Genomic DNA, 14911 nt, shown 5'->3' on the forward strand with positions numbered 1-14911 from the left:
ACTAAGTCTAAAGGGGTATACTAACTATTCGAATAAGCTAAATCGGGTTCAGAATACTATCTTCGCTTTATAGCTAGCGGCTATTCGGATCTTATAAAATATAGTAACTATATCGAGTTTCGTAAACTACTTAGCTTACTCTAGGTTTCGGAGTATCTTTATTATTAGTAAGAGAGGGTAGCGGTCTCTTTATATAATCGTATTTAGGGCACGGTAATTATAATAGAATTATAGCCCCCCTCCTAGCTTTTTTATAAATAGAATTAGAGCTTTAGCGGCGGAGCTACTAGCTTATATAAACCCCTTATCGAGTAAGTTAGTAAGGGTCTTCCGTAGGACTAGTAGTTCTTCTCTAGATATATTATAAAGAGGACCCCAGGGTAGTTCTAGCTCCTTATTATTAGGCCCTTATATAAGGTTTACTTTATAGTTAACCCCGGGTCGATAAGGGGGAAGGCGGTTCGCTTATAAATCGGAGAATAAGTCAGGAAATCGTTATAAGATCTCCTTTAGGATATACTTCCGGGGGTCGACTAAAGACTTACCTCGGAGGGCCTTATCGATATCTTTAATACTAACTATATAGAGCGCGACTTCCTTTTTTCCGAACCGTTATTTCTTTTATAACCGGCATATAATACCAATAAACACTAACCCGGTTACTACTTAAGCTCCGCGAATAGCTTTAATATTATCGGGCTCTTCTTTGCCCTAGAGTCGGATATCTATCTAAGCTACTCCGTAGTAAAGGCGACGTCTCTTCGCGTAATAAGTAATATCGTTATATTCTATCTAAGGTTTCCCTAGGAATATATCGTGATTTAATCCTAGTATTATATAAGCGAATAATCGTTATATATATCCACTAATCTTAAGATCGTATACGGCGATACCGGAACTCTTAGTGGACCCTATAGTGTTAGAGAACCCCGAGAGGGGTCTTTTAGTCTTATCGATTAACGGGAGGCAGAGGGACTTTATAAAACGTTTACTTATAGCGGCGTAATAGTTATATCTAGTATTTATAAGAGTAGTAATTAACTTCTTATTTATCCGCGCTCGTATAAGAGCTAAGTAACTACTTCGCGACTACGATATAAACTCTTTTTAATCCCTCTATTCCTTTATAATAGGCTCTAGTACCCGTTTTCGTACTAAGCTATTCTTTTTCAAAGTCTTTATTATTATCTATAACTCTTATATAGGTTATCTCATTATCCGAGGTTACTAAGACTTTAGCTATACGGTTATCCTTTTAATCTTTAGCGTCCTTCTTTTTTAAGCGGTATTTCCTAGTAACGTATCCCTTCTTCCCGTAGTTATAGCACTCTTTTATCTTTTTTCTCTTAGTCTATACTCGATTAACTCCTCCTATCTTTATATTACTGTTATAGTCCTAGGCGTGATTATTATTATTATTACTATTACGGGGTGTTTAACTAAAACGCGGCCTCGTAGCGAGGGCTTTAAGTCTCTAAGTGATACTCTATACCTCGGCTACCTAAGCGTGGTAATTATTCGGGAGTTTCGTAACAATAAGAGCAGTATAGAGGCGGCTACTAAGAGCTCCTTCTAGGAATGTGATCTTTACCGTATTATCCTATTAACCTCTGCCTATAATAGCTAGCTATTATTCGAAGCCGGGCACGAAACTACTAAACACTTAGTCTTCGCGTTATCGTAATATTTATAGGGCGTTAGCCGCGCGAGGTTATTCGTTAATATTCTTATATATACGATTAAGGTAATTAAGGAAGTCTTTAGGGTTATAATAACTATCGGTTCCGCCCGCCGCCTAAAAGGAGGTAATAACACGGCGGGGGGCTTTGTCTAGATAGGCGTTAATAAAGTACCACTTCTTATAAAGACTCTAGAAGAGGTATTAATCTAATAGGAGCTTTTTATATATTTCGGATAACTAGCTTATATACTCTAAGCGTTTTCCGTTAAACTTCTATAGTGGTAGGAGTGCTTTAGTTTATAGGTTCGTAGCAGATATTAGGTCGGGCGTGTATATCGGGGTAGGCGTTTAGGAGCCTTATATAACCTCCTCTAATAGGGTAGCTAGCCGCGGTATAGCTATATATTATTAGTTTTATATTGCTTATAGTAGTTAGTTAATAGCGTTCTATTATTCTTAGATCTGGGTAGTTAAGGTGGCGACCTAAGTCTATAGAGGGTTAATAATCTCCCTCCTCCACTGCTTAGCCTCGGGCGACTCGCCCGCTAGGCGTGACAGAGCGCCGGGAGGTGGATCGAACTAATAGTCTATCTTCATAGGCGCAGCGTATAGGTTTCGCTAAGCTTTAGATATATAAGCGGCTAGTTATAAGTTATTTATAGAGTAAGGTCGAATAATTAAATTATCTAAAGCTAAGGAGACAATAAGGAAAGGGGGAAACTCTATAAGTGCTTACGACCTGAATATAATATCGCGGCGACCCGCTAGGAACACGCTATAATTAGTCGGAAGATCCGGTGCTCTACCGGATTATCTCCACAGGGTCAACCCGTAATAATAGAGTCGATTTACGATAACCTTAGGTATAGGATTAAGCGAGAGGGACTCTGTTATCCCCTACCCCTTAAGCGGCCCTATATAAACTATAGTCTCTTTCTTATAAGGATATGGCTTACTAACGCTAGCAGGACTCTTAAAGAGTATAGTTTACCGCCTCCCGCTTATAATTAGCAGCTTAGTACTAGGAACTCCTTTTTAGTAAATAAGCTTAACTACGATCATGCAGCTTAGTTAGCGGCCTTTAACGATATTAATTAGAAGTTTAACGCCTACTAGGTGGCTATGTTTTATAAGATTATCGACGCGGTGGAGTGTGGAGTCTAGGCGTAGTAGTCGGTTTTTCTTATAGGGCCCTGGCGGTACTGGGAAGACGTTTATATACCATAGCCTCTACGCCTACTTCCCATTATAAGGACGGGTTATTCTATATATCGCGTCTTCTAGGACTACCGTTATATTACTAAAGGGCGGCTGTACTGCCTACTCCCAGTTTAAGATACCTATTTATATTAATAGCGACTCTTCTTATAATATTTGGAAGAATACTAACCTTACCCGATTATTATAGGAGGCGGCCTTAGTTATCTAGGATAAGGTTCCTATATAGTAGAGGCACTGCTTCGAGGCGGTTAATCGTATATTATAGGATATCTGGGATTATAGCGAGCCTTTTAGTAGGATACCTATTATATTCGGTAGCGATTTTACTTGGATTCTCCCTATTATTCATAGTGGTAGTCGGTCTTATATTATGCAGGCCTACTTCTAGCGATCGCCCCTCTAGCCCTAGCTTCGTGTTCTCTGCCCTACTTAGAATATACGGGTTACTAACGCTAACTCGGATAATTAAGTGTTTATATAATAGTTACGTGACCTATTATATAGCTTGGCCTATCATGGTTTAATTAACCTCTTCCCTTTTATTACCACTATCTTCGAGCGCGTCTATCTGTACAATTATATCTATCCTATTAAGGTTCTTTAGCAGAGTCCGTTTAATCACACGGTCTTTATAGATCGTGTTATCCTAATAGCGCTTAACGTATATATTAGCGATATTAATAATACTATAATCGAGTATCTACCGGGGGAGTCGCGGACTTACTTCTTTACGAACACGGTTAAAAATCCCTTATCCGATACTAATAGTATAATTCCGGCCTAGGGTCTAGATATCCTGTTATTAATAGAGTTCTCTTTTATCCCGCCTACTAAGCTTAAGCTTAAGATTAGGGCCCTGGGTATTCTTATACGGAACCTTAGCCTATAGAAGGGCCTTTATAACGATACGTAGATAGTTATGTTATATATAGTAACTAACGTATTAGACGTGAAAATTTTATTAGTGTCGTATACAGGCTAGTATCACTTTATCCCGCGGGTTATACTAGATAATACCGAGGAGGAATGCGCGTTTATTCTCCATAGGTGTTAGTTTCTCGTACGCCTCTATTTTACGATAACTATTAATAAGTCGTAAGGTTAGTCGTTCGGTACAATTAGTATGGATTTAAGTCTGCCGGTCTTTACGTATAGGTAGTTCTACGTCGCTATATCCAGGGTTACCGATATACGGCGATTATTTATTCCTTTACCGGGCAAAGATAGGCTACTAACCGAAGAGGGGCGTTATATAAATAATATTGTATACCTGGAGGTCTTACTAGAGTCGTTTATTTAGGGTTATATACTTCCTAATACTTATTTTACCGGTCGCGTGTATTATAATATAGATTATAGGCAGGAGAATAGCGGGCGCGTTAATTTATAGTATCGTATAAAGTAAAAGAAAAGTAAGGCCGAACGCCTATATCCCTCCATGATATTAATAAGCAAATAAAAAAAAAATAGGAAAGCAGTAAAATAAAAAGAAAACATAAACAAACGAAAAAGAAAATAACGGATAATCCTTTTATAGCTATAAAACCAACCAAAAACTGGACCCTATCCTTTACTACTTATTTTCTAGACTACGCTCTAGGATCTATAGAATATCCTAGTAGAATCCGATTAAGGCCCGCTTCTAGGTATTCGTTATACTACCCGTTAATATTATAAGGTTCTACTCTATATTACCGAGTATCGCGGAGTAGGCGGGGGGGCCGGGAGCGGGTATTCCGGGTATTCTATATATCCTATATATTCCGGCTATACTATATATACTATATATACCTCCTATTATACCGGGTATTACAGGCATTATAGGTATTACGGGCCAGCTTTATATTCCCTGTATTCCGTGTATCTATGTATTCCCTGTATCGCTGGGATAACGGATATTACGGGGGGGGCAGCGGTAGGAGCTAGGGGCTCGGGGGGGGCAGGCGGTACGGCGGGAGGGGCGGGCGCTAGGACCGGCCACGTATACGATAGTCCGGGGGTCGTATTTGTTTTGCCCTTAGAGGCGCTAGCCAAGGTCTTCGTCTTCTTTAAAAACGGGGTAGGAGTTACGGGCTCTAGAGTATCGCAAGGCGTTAGTATACTATTATAGTATTCGGCGCAATATAGGGTCACTACTTACCGTTATTATTATTAGCGGCACGCTTACTTTTACGAGGCATGGCGGCAGGGCGATATAAGTATTTTTTACCCTTTAAATTAAAGTAGCAGTTATTATAACTACTATTAGTTATACCGGGTATAGTATAGTAGATAGCAAATACACTGTCTTTATTAGCGTACTACTTATAGTCTTTACTATATATACTGATAAGTGTTATTATAACTGCCTCTCGATTAGCAGCGCGATTAAGATTAAGTTATTTATTCTCCTAGAGGATAAGGTCGCGTTTAGCCTACGGTGTTATAGATTATTAGTATATTATAAGAATAAGTCGCGTTGTATTAAAAATATACCCGAATACTATATATAGTCCGTAAGGCTTTAGAATCTTTATAGCCCTTATTATAGATTTTCTCGAGGATTTCTCCTCGTGGCACTATATATCCTCCGTTTATAGCTATCGTCTTCTAAACCCGGCCCCGGGAAACGGGGGAGGGGGGTTAGCGGGTGAGGGGGGCGGGGGGGCTTCCTAGGAGCTAGCGGTGCGGGTAGTGTAGAAGCTAGGGGTAGTGGGGGTATAGGCTCGGGCACTAGGGGGCGTTATTAGATTAATACCAGGGATTAACTATAGTAGATCCTATAGCGACTCTGATAAGCTAGGGGACAGACTACTAGTAAGCGACTATAACGAAAGGAAAGTCCGTGGACTTTGGTTAAGGAAAAGATATTATAGAAAAGGCTCGATAGCTTAAGATCGCAGAGTGATCGCAGTATATTCGTTAACTAAGCGCTGACTTTTAACTAAGACTTTAACTTAAGGGATTAAACTGTATCCCTTAATACGCGTAGAGATAGATTCGGATCGGCGGTCCGTGCGCGACTATCGGGCCGGTTATATGCCGATAGCTCTGCGATTATCTCGTTATAGCGACTAGGGGCGGGGCGAGGGAGCGGGCGGCGGGGCAGGTAAGGCATCATGGGTTATTAGAATATAGTCTCGAATCTATTAATCGTAGGATATCCTATAGCTCGGCGGTTAGTATCGGAAGTTCTTCGGGGCTACTAGGGTTATTTATGCCCGCTTACTTAACGTTAGTAGTAAGGAGTTTCATCGTTATTAATTAATTAATTGATTAACGTAGGCATAGTTTATTAATTAATCGATTTATTATTTCTTTAGCGTTATAAAATAATAAAAACAAAATAGTGGGCGGCGTTATAAACAATAAAAGAAGCTTAGTTTATAGGCGCACAGAAAACAACAGGCGATCTTTATTTTAATAAACTAAACACAACTATAGTGGGTTCCGAAAAGCGATCTAATCAGAGGTACAGAACTTAATTACGGGTAGTATACGGTCGCTTAATAATCTATCGTACTAGGAGCCCACTTACAATTATCGTATAGAGAGCCAGCTAAAAATCGCAGCTGTGCCCGAAGGGCGAGATCTTCTCTCCTGCCCCGTAGGGGGAGGGGAGAAATCTCGTAGATACTATATTAACCCTATCTAGATAGACGAAGAATTAAGCGGCGATACCCGGGAGTTTACTACCTATAACTTATTTTGCCGCCTTTAAAAGGCCATAGAGTTTGCCTAAGCCGCGATAGCGGCTATATAACTATAATAAAAAGAGTCTGCCAATAAACGTCGTATTTTAGTAGAACCGTTCCGAGAGGGTAACTTTATAAATTTACGAATTACTTTACTCCTCGGCTACTATATAAATTAAACTAGTTATACCAAAAGTATAGAGTAACCATGGTTATTAACTTATATATAGTAGAGCTAAACGTACCTTTGAATATATACCCGAGCTTTAATATAGACCTATTACGACGCGTAAACGAGGACCTATTACCTAGCTAGATCCTATGTAACCCTTAACCCGGCCCGATCCGTAATAGTCTAGAGGAAGACGAAGAGATAGTGGAGGAGATCCTATACACTAGGAGTGGGAAAGTATGTAAAGGCGTGATAAGAGAAGCGTTAGTAAAGTAATAGAGATACGCCTAAATATCCTAGGAGCTGACGGAGTCCCTATAAGAACGAAGCGCCTTAGATTATTACGAAGAGAAGTATAGGCTAATTAAGACTAATAATAGACCCTATGAATATTATAAAAAGAAAAAGAGTTATAAGGAAGGTTATAAGGATTAAATAAAGGTTAGGATAGTAATAAAGGCGTCTATATTAATTAATTTAAGGCGGATAAGCCCCGCTCCTAGGTACCGGGTTTAGGCGTTAAGGTTAATATCGTTACAATCGCCCTCGCGACTGCTATCACTTTTAGGGATAATAGGAGATAATATAGCCGACGCGACTCTGGCCTACCCACCCTTCTCTTTCTCCTTTTCCTTAGCAGACTTAACGTCCGCTACCTTAACATCTATAACCCTTATAATAATCTTAACCACCTATATAAACTAGTTTAAACTGGTATAGGCCTTCTACCCTTATAAGGGTAATCGTTATACTAGGAGTAGGCGTAACGATAATAAAAGACGCTATAATAGGTGTAGGTCTACCTACTATAATAAGGGAATCCCCGTCGGGGGCGGGGAGGTAATAATATAAACTGATAAGCGAGGCTTACCGGCTCCTAAGTTAATAGGTGTCGAGATAGACTTATCCTCCTATAAAGTGCCGGGAGTCTTTCTATAAACTCCTAACGCCTTTTAGAAGGCCGAATAAGCCGCTATAAGCGTCTTTATCGCCTTGGAATTATAGAAAGGGTCGTCGTTAACTATTTTCATTACCTCTCGGGCTACTACCGATAGACTAGCTATTCTAGGTAGAGGAGGAAGGTATTTATAACCGCCCTTTAAGTAGTTATAGTACTTAAGGTTAGCTAATCTTAATCTAGGTCCTAAGTAGTCGCTATAAGGCCGCTTATCCTAGCCGGAAGTAACTATTTTTATATAAGTATAGCAGAAGTCCTTACGGGCTCCTCTAAAAGGATGTTTTATCTTACGAGCATGCTTTACGCGGCTCGTAACCACTATAAAAGCGTCGCCCGCGAAATGCTTACCCTTAGCCTTAGCGGCTCGGCCTAGCTAGGCGCGGCGGTCTATAGCTAAGGCAGAGGTAGTAATCCTTTTACTAGCCGGGGCGGGAGTAGGCGCCTCCTTACCGTTATGATTATTATTATTATTATTATTATTATTATTATTATTATTATTATTATTATTATTATTATTATTATTATTATTATTATTATTATTATTATTATTATTATTATTATTATTATTATATACAAGTTAGTAAAAGTCGTGTAAAGCTTATAGGAAGAATAAGAAAACGTACCTTAGGAGCCAGAGATAATCCCAAAAACTTAAATATCCTTTATAAAGAGGAATAAGAGATTAGAATGATATAGCGACGCGAGATAGCGCTATAGGCGATAGGAAACGTACTGCTAATAGTAATAGATATTATTAAAGAAAAGAAGAAAAATAAAACTATAGAGGCGACGGCGAACATAGTATTATCGGTATAAATAAGTTATATAGTTAGGGAAGATACGTTATAAGAATATTTTATAGAAGAAATAACTATACGACCCGGTTACTAATCATAACACTATCCTTAGTTAGAACGTTAATTAATCGTATAACTATACAAAGGCTCGCCTTTAGTATCCTTCGACGAATAAACGGAACTATAAGGGGTTATTTTAGAGGGAAAAGAGTTATTAGAGGTTTTATTTAATCGATAAAGGGTCGTTATTTAATTAAATAGTAACGCTTTACTAACTTATACCGGAAACTAACGACTTACTAAGGGGAGGAGGGGGGTGATATTAGGTGTTCACCCCGTGGATATAATCAAGTAAAGCACTGGATCTACTGACTAATTGTATCACGTACTAGGTGGGTCGCCGCGATATTATATTTAGGTTATAAGCACCTCTAGAGATTTCTGCTTTTCCTCCTTTTCTCCTTAGCTTTAGCTAATTTAATTATTCGGCCTCACTTTATAAACAACTCATGACCAGCCGCTCACACTAGGTAGGTTATTATTATCGGTATCGTCGTTATCGTTAGAAGCTGATTAGGCAATACAAGTGCGGCGATAAGGTGCGCGGATACGGCTATAAGGGATGCCTTTATTATCGAAGGAGGGGTCACCGGCTTAACTGGGCGGCGTATAGTCGGCGTTACTAATCTGATTATCGGTTACTGATAACGCGGCGGAGGCTTGACGATAAGCTAGGCGGTAAAGCGTAGAAGATGTCGTTAGTCACAAGGAAGAATAAGGCAAAGCGTTCTACCTTATAAAATAGATAGGTTAGCCGGTAGAATATAATACATAGGAACTAGAGAACCACCTAGAAAACGCTTTTAGGATCCGGAAAGGTACTAGAAGTATAAGAAACATATATATAAAAAGTGGGACGACTATAAGGCGGCGTTAGATCGCCGAAGGGTTATTATATATAAAAAATAAATTAATTTATTAGTTACGAGGACTATAGTTAAGAGTAACTAAAAACAAATAAGGGTTTTATAGGCGGCTTACAAGTTTACGCCCCGCGCCTAATACCTTAACTATACTGAAACTAATAACTATTAAAATAAAGTTTAACGCTATTATAAACGATTAATTCCGGCGAACGCTTAGTAACCGGAAAAAGAAAACAAATCAGTTATCGAAATTATAAAAGTCGGTTTCGCCGCCAGAAATACCGCCGGATAAATAACAGTAATAGTTAGGCCGGAACGGACCAGACAGAGCCTTATCCTTATTACCGTCGCTATTAGTAGTAGATAAGGCGGTAAATGCACGTCGATAAGGAGCATAAACTGGCTTATTAGATAGCGTCGGCTTAATAGTATAAGATTAACTAATAAAGGGACCGTTACGGGAGTATAGCTATAATAAGAAGCCGCGGAATAGTAGCGATATAACGCCTTAGAAGTGGACGATAAGGCTTATCGATAGCCGCTTTTAATAAATTGGGCTACGAGTAGTAGGCTGTAGGCGCGGAAGAGAGGAAAATCAAGCAAATAGCTGTTGAATTCGTAGATCCGTAGGATTACTGCTTGTTTTTCGAATGTGTAAAGAACTGACTTCTGGGATTTCTTCCTGGATCCGGGGCTGGCAAAAGACCCTGGAAGATTGGGTGGCGACTGTTACGTCAACAGCCTACGCGACGGTTATCACGTCACGTTATTAGCTTAAGTAATAACCAAGATATCGTATTTACGATACCTAGTGTATTTATATTATATTATATATATTATAAGCCAAGTATATATACACGTATAATACGTATAGTATTATAGTATAGGTTAAGCTGGTTATAAAGTAGACGTCTAGTTATATAGCTATAACTATATACTATTTATTTTAACTTAGATATTATACTTATTATTATTATAATTATTACTTGTTACAAGTCTAATATTAACACCCCCCCGTAAGCTAACTCTTATATAATAAGTGCAGCTTAGTCAGGTTATATTTATAGTTATATTATGTTATAGCGCAGTAATCCTAGTCTATCTAAGACTAGAATACATACAGGAAAAATTTAAAAAAACCTCTTCTTTTTAATTCAAGGGAAAATTCAAAAACCATTATTATTATTATAGTATATTATCCAAAGGAAAGTTCAGACAAACCTTTAATATCTAGGAAAACCCGGAGGTAAAAAACCTAGTTATATCCCCTTGTAAAGAACTAAGAATACTAAGTATTAAAACCTAGTATTTTAATTCTTTAATATTATTATAAGGCGGTAAATCATACTTAGGCAACGTATCGTCCTTATAACCTAGGTTCATATAGCCGCAAAGAGTATTATAAGTCTCTTTTGCTAAACCTTTAGTCATTATATCAGCTATATTAAATTTCGTATTTATATATACGATTTTTATTTTATTATTATAAAGTTATTGCCTGCAGTAGTGATACTGCCTGTCGATATGCTTTACTCGTTTATAAAATTCAGGGTTTTCGGCGAGCTTCTTTATACTCTCACTATCTATTAAGATAATAGGAATCTCGAGAGTTTTATTATTATTATTATTATTTTTATTATTACTATTATTACCTCTTATATTGGAATCTAGACCTAGATTCTATAGTATATCTTTATATAGATTATAAAGATAGATTCCTTCTTTAGAAGGTTCTATAAGAGCCATATATTCGGCCTCTGTTATTAATAAAGCAACGACTTTTTATTTAGTTAAGGTCTAACTAACGGGGTTATTTACTCCCACGTAGTAAATATATCCTGAAGTCGAGGTTCTATCCTCGATTATATCCAAAAAGCTGGCATCAGAATAACCGTAAATACCAAGGTCTTCTTTATTAAGGTTATATAAAAGACCGATATTAGGATATGTATTTATATAAGCCCAGATTCGATTTAACATAGTAAAGTAGTCTTATAAGGGATTACTTATATAGCGAGAACACTAGTTAACTACGTAAGTTATATCTGGTCTTAAATATAAGACTAAATATAATAAAGCCCCGATTTCCTATTAGTATTTATTTATATTATTAGTTAATGCTTATTCAGGATTTAGTACTAGGACCTTCTTATATATACAAGAGTATCAACCCTTTTCAGACTTCGTTTATTATACCTTTTAAGTATCTTATTAGTATAAGGCAACTAACTTATAAAAAGAGTCTTATTATCTTTATTTATATTTATTATATGGCCTAGAAAGGTATTTATTTCACCTAAGTCTTTAAGTGTAATATCTTTAGATATCTCCTTAAAAAGGTAGTCTAAAGTGTTCTTAGAAGGGCTTAGAGCCACTATATCGTTAATATGGCATAAAAAAATAGCTTGTTCTTCTATTCTTTTAATTTTATTATATTTATAAAAGATAAAAAGTCCGTTATTATATTCAGAGACCCGGTAACCTGGTTTAGATAATATCTTAACCAGGTAATTATACCAGAGTCTAGGACTTTGTTTTAACCCGTATAAAGCTTTATTAAGCTTGCAGAGTGTTATATAATTATTATTTTTATTTTTATTATTTTCTAAGCTATCTTCTCTCTTAAAGCCTGTAGGTTGTATAGCGTATATCAGGGTATCTATATCGGTATGAACGAACGCGTGTTTAACGTCGAACTGCCTGAATTTCTAGCCGCGTGATACGCCTAGTATTAAAGCTAGTTTATAGCTTTCTGGCCGGTAGGCAGTTAAAAAGGTTTCTAGATAATCAAGACCTAGAACCTGATTAAAACCCTGAATAACCCACCGAGCCTTATATTGAATAGCTTCGCCAGAGCTATTATATTTGATTCTAAAGACCTAACGACCTCCTAGTACGTGGTAGTCTTCTTTTATTTTATTATAATTATTAGGCGTATTTCTTATACTTATTAAGTCCCAGGTCTTTCTCTTTTCGAGTTCTGATATTTCTGCTACCATCGCGTCTACCTATTTATCTTTATCTGGGCAGTTCATAGCCTGTTTATAGGTAGCTGGTTCGTTAATCGAATTTATAGTTAAAAGAAATGGGGAATTTTCTTGAAACTATAGGTTTCTAAGTATTATATCTTTTATATAATATAGTAAGTGCGCACTATTATTATAGGATATTAAATCCTTATAGTCCGGATTTAATAGTTCTGAAGGTATTTAGACTTCTAGCCTGGTACTTTGGCTACTATTATTATTAGCCGGGCTATGGATAATATTAGTATTATTATTATTATTATTAGCTGGAACTTTATAGCCCGCTGCCCGCAGACTCTTTCGTCTATTATTATTCTCTTCTTTAGGTTAAATAGACTTAACAGAACGTTTCGAAACGCGCGAAGGAATATTTTATAAAAATTAACCGGTATTTTCACTAAAAGTGATTCCTTTATTATACTTAACGGGTTAATAAGGCCCGCGGTTGGAAACCTGATTGTATGCCTGAGTATTAATATAAGGAGGGAGGTTATTATTATTATTTTTAGGCGTATAGTTATTATTATAGTTATCTAAAGAAGAGTGAAGAAACTAATTCTCTAAGATATAAACGTCTCGCAACCAACCAGTCTTTCCAGTTACTAGGTTATAAACCTTATAGTTATAGTTATTAAAACCTATTAAAGCACCTTGAAGTGCCCTTGTGTCTAGTTTCTTTATATTCGGGTCGTTGTTTTTATAATAAATAATAGAACCCTAAACCCGTATATTATTAATATTAGGTTTCTGACCTTGTGAAAGCTTAAAGGGACTCTTATATTTAAGAGCTGAATTAGGTGATCTGTTATATATATAAATAGCTAAGAGAATAGCTTTACCCTAAAGGTATCGAGGTAGCCCTAAGTGGAAAAGAAAAGCTCGAACCTTTTCTATTATAGTTCTTATAACTCGTTTAACAGAGCCTTAAGCTTTATAAGTATATAGTGGCTTTATATTATGCTTTATACCTATAAAGAGGCGTTAAAAAGAGGCATTATTAAATTCTTTTCCACCGTTAGTATCTACTTGTGAGCGGCTGGTTATAGGTTAATCGCACTAAGTAAGGCCGAATAATTATATTAGCTAGAATTAAGGAAAGGAAAGGAAAAAGGTCTATAAAGAGCGTAGGATTTACTAGGTTTATACGAATCCGCGGTAAGGGCAGCGCGAGGTCCGAGTATCGGTTCTACGTGCTAATTAGCGGTTCCGGTCTTATACCGGAACTATACTTTTAAGGGGTTAACCCGTAATATTACCCCCCTCCCCCCCCTCCTCCGGGGCCGGAATAACCAAGCGCCGAACCTGTTATTTCCTAAACGCATCGCGAGGGAGGCGTGTATCCTCCCTTATATCGGATATATTCGTGTCGCGCGGCGTTCACGGCGAACTCGCTCCTAAATCGCTAATATTCCGCGTTACGCCGAGCGCTTACCCTTTATTATCTAAAAACGCCCGGTTACTCCTTCTTCTTTATTCGTAAACTATTATAATAAACAGCTCTATAGGCTTCTATTATATTCTATAGTCCGATATCGTAGTATAAGCATAGCTTTACCCGGTTTTTTATTTATAATTAATTCTTCTTCTATAAGTCTATAACCTCGTTTTAGTAATAAGCTCCGTTACTTATTCTATGCCTAGGGCCGTATCGTTCTCTGCTAACTCGCGGTATAGTCGTTCCGCACTTATAGTTATTTCGTCGATCTTATAATCCGTATCTTTATTTATCTTTCTAACTATTATAAGTCTCTTAATAAGCCCTCGCGTTAAGCCGGCTAAATAGTAACTAATAAAGCGCGTATAGATATCCCCTCTCCGCCGTAGCGCCCGCCACGCCTATAAAGGCACTATTAAAGAGTAGCCGGCCGCCGGCGATATCGCGCCCCCCCCCCCCCGCCCCTAATAATAAAAAACATAGTTAGTCGGTTAAAAGCGTAGCCGAGGAGGCCCTCGCTATTATAGCGAATACCGGTAAGTATCCGGCTAAAAAGGAGGTTTATAATACGGCCTAGTATTTCGCTACGAGGATCCTACTAACTCTCTAGTAGTCCGCGGCGCTTTCTAAGCGTTAATATAGCCTAGCTTATCCCCCCGGCTATCTCCGCGACGCCTTTTATTATCCTTATACCGATTATATAGCCGGCGTTAATTAAAAATTTAACTAAATATACTATAATTAATCCGGGCCTAGTATAGCCTATAATAAGCCTAAATACTACGAATATACTATAGGATCCTACCCGTACCGCCCTATAAGTTTCCTATAAGTTATAGGCGAGGTCGTTATAACTAACCTTTATAGCTCCCCGCCGCCGCTATGCCTTTTATTAAGCCTTTAGCCGACACGGGCTATACTATATATAATAACCCCGATAATAACGATATAAGTATCTTCTTCTTTTCCTCTATATCCTTATCTAGGTCGCTACTAACTTAGGCCTAGCTCCGCGAGGCCT

Source organism: Sodiomyces alcalophilus (assembly GCF_042370955.1).
Source record: "Sodiomyces alcalophilus JCM 7366 unplaced genomic scaffold ACRALscaffold_1, whole genome shotgun sequence".
Taxonomy (NCBI): domain Eukaryota; kingdom Fungi; phylum Ascomycota; class Sordariomycetes; order Glomerellales; family Plectosphaerellaceae; genus Sodiomyces; species Sodiomyces alcalophilus.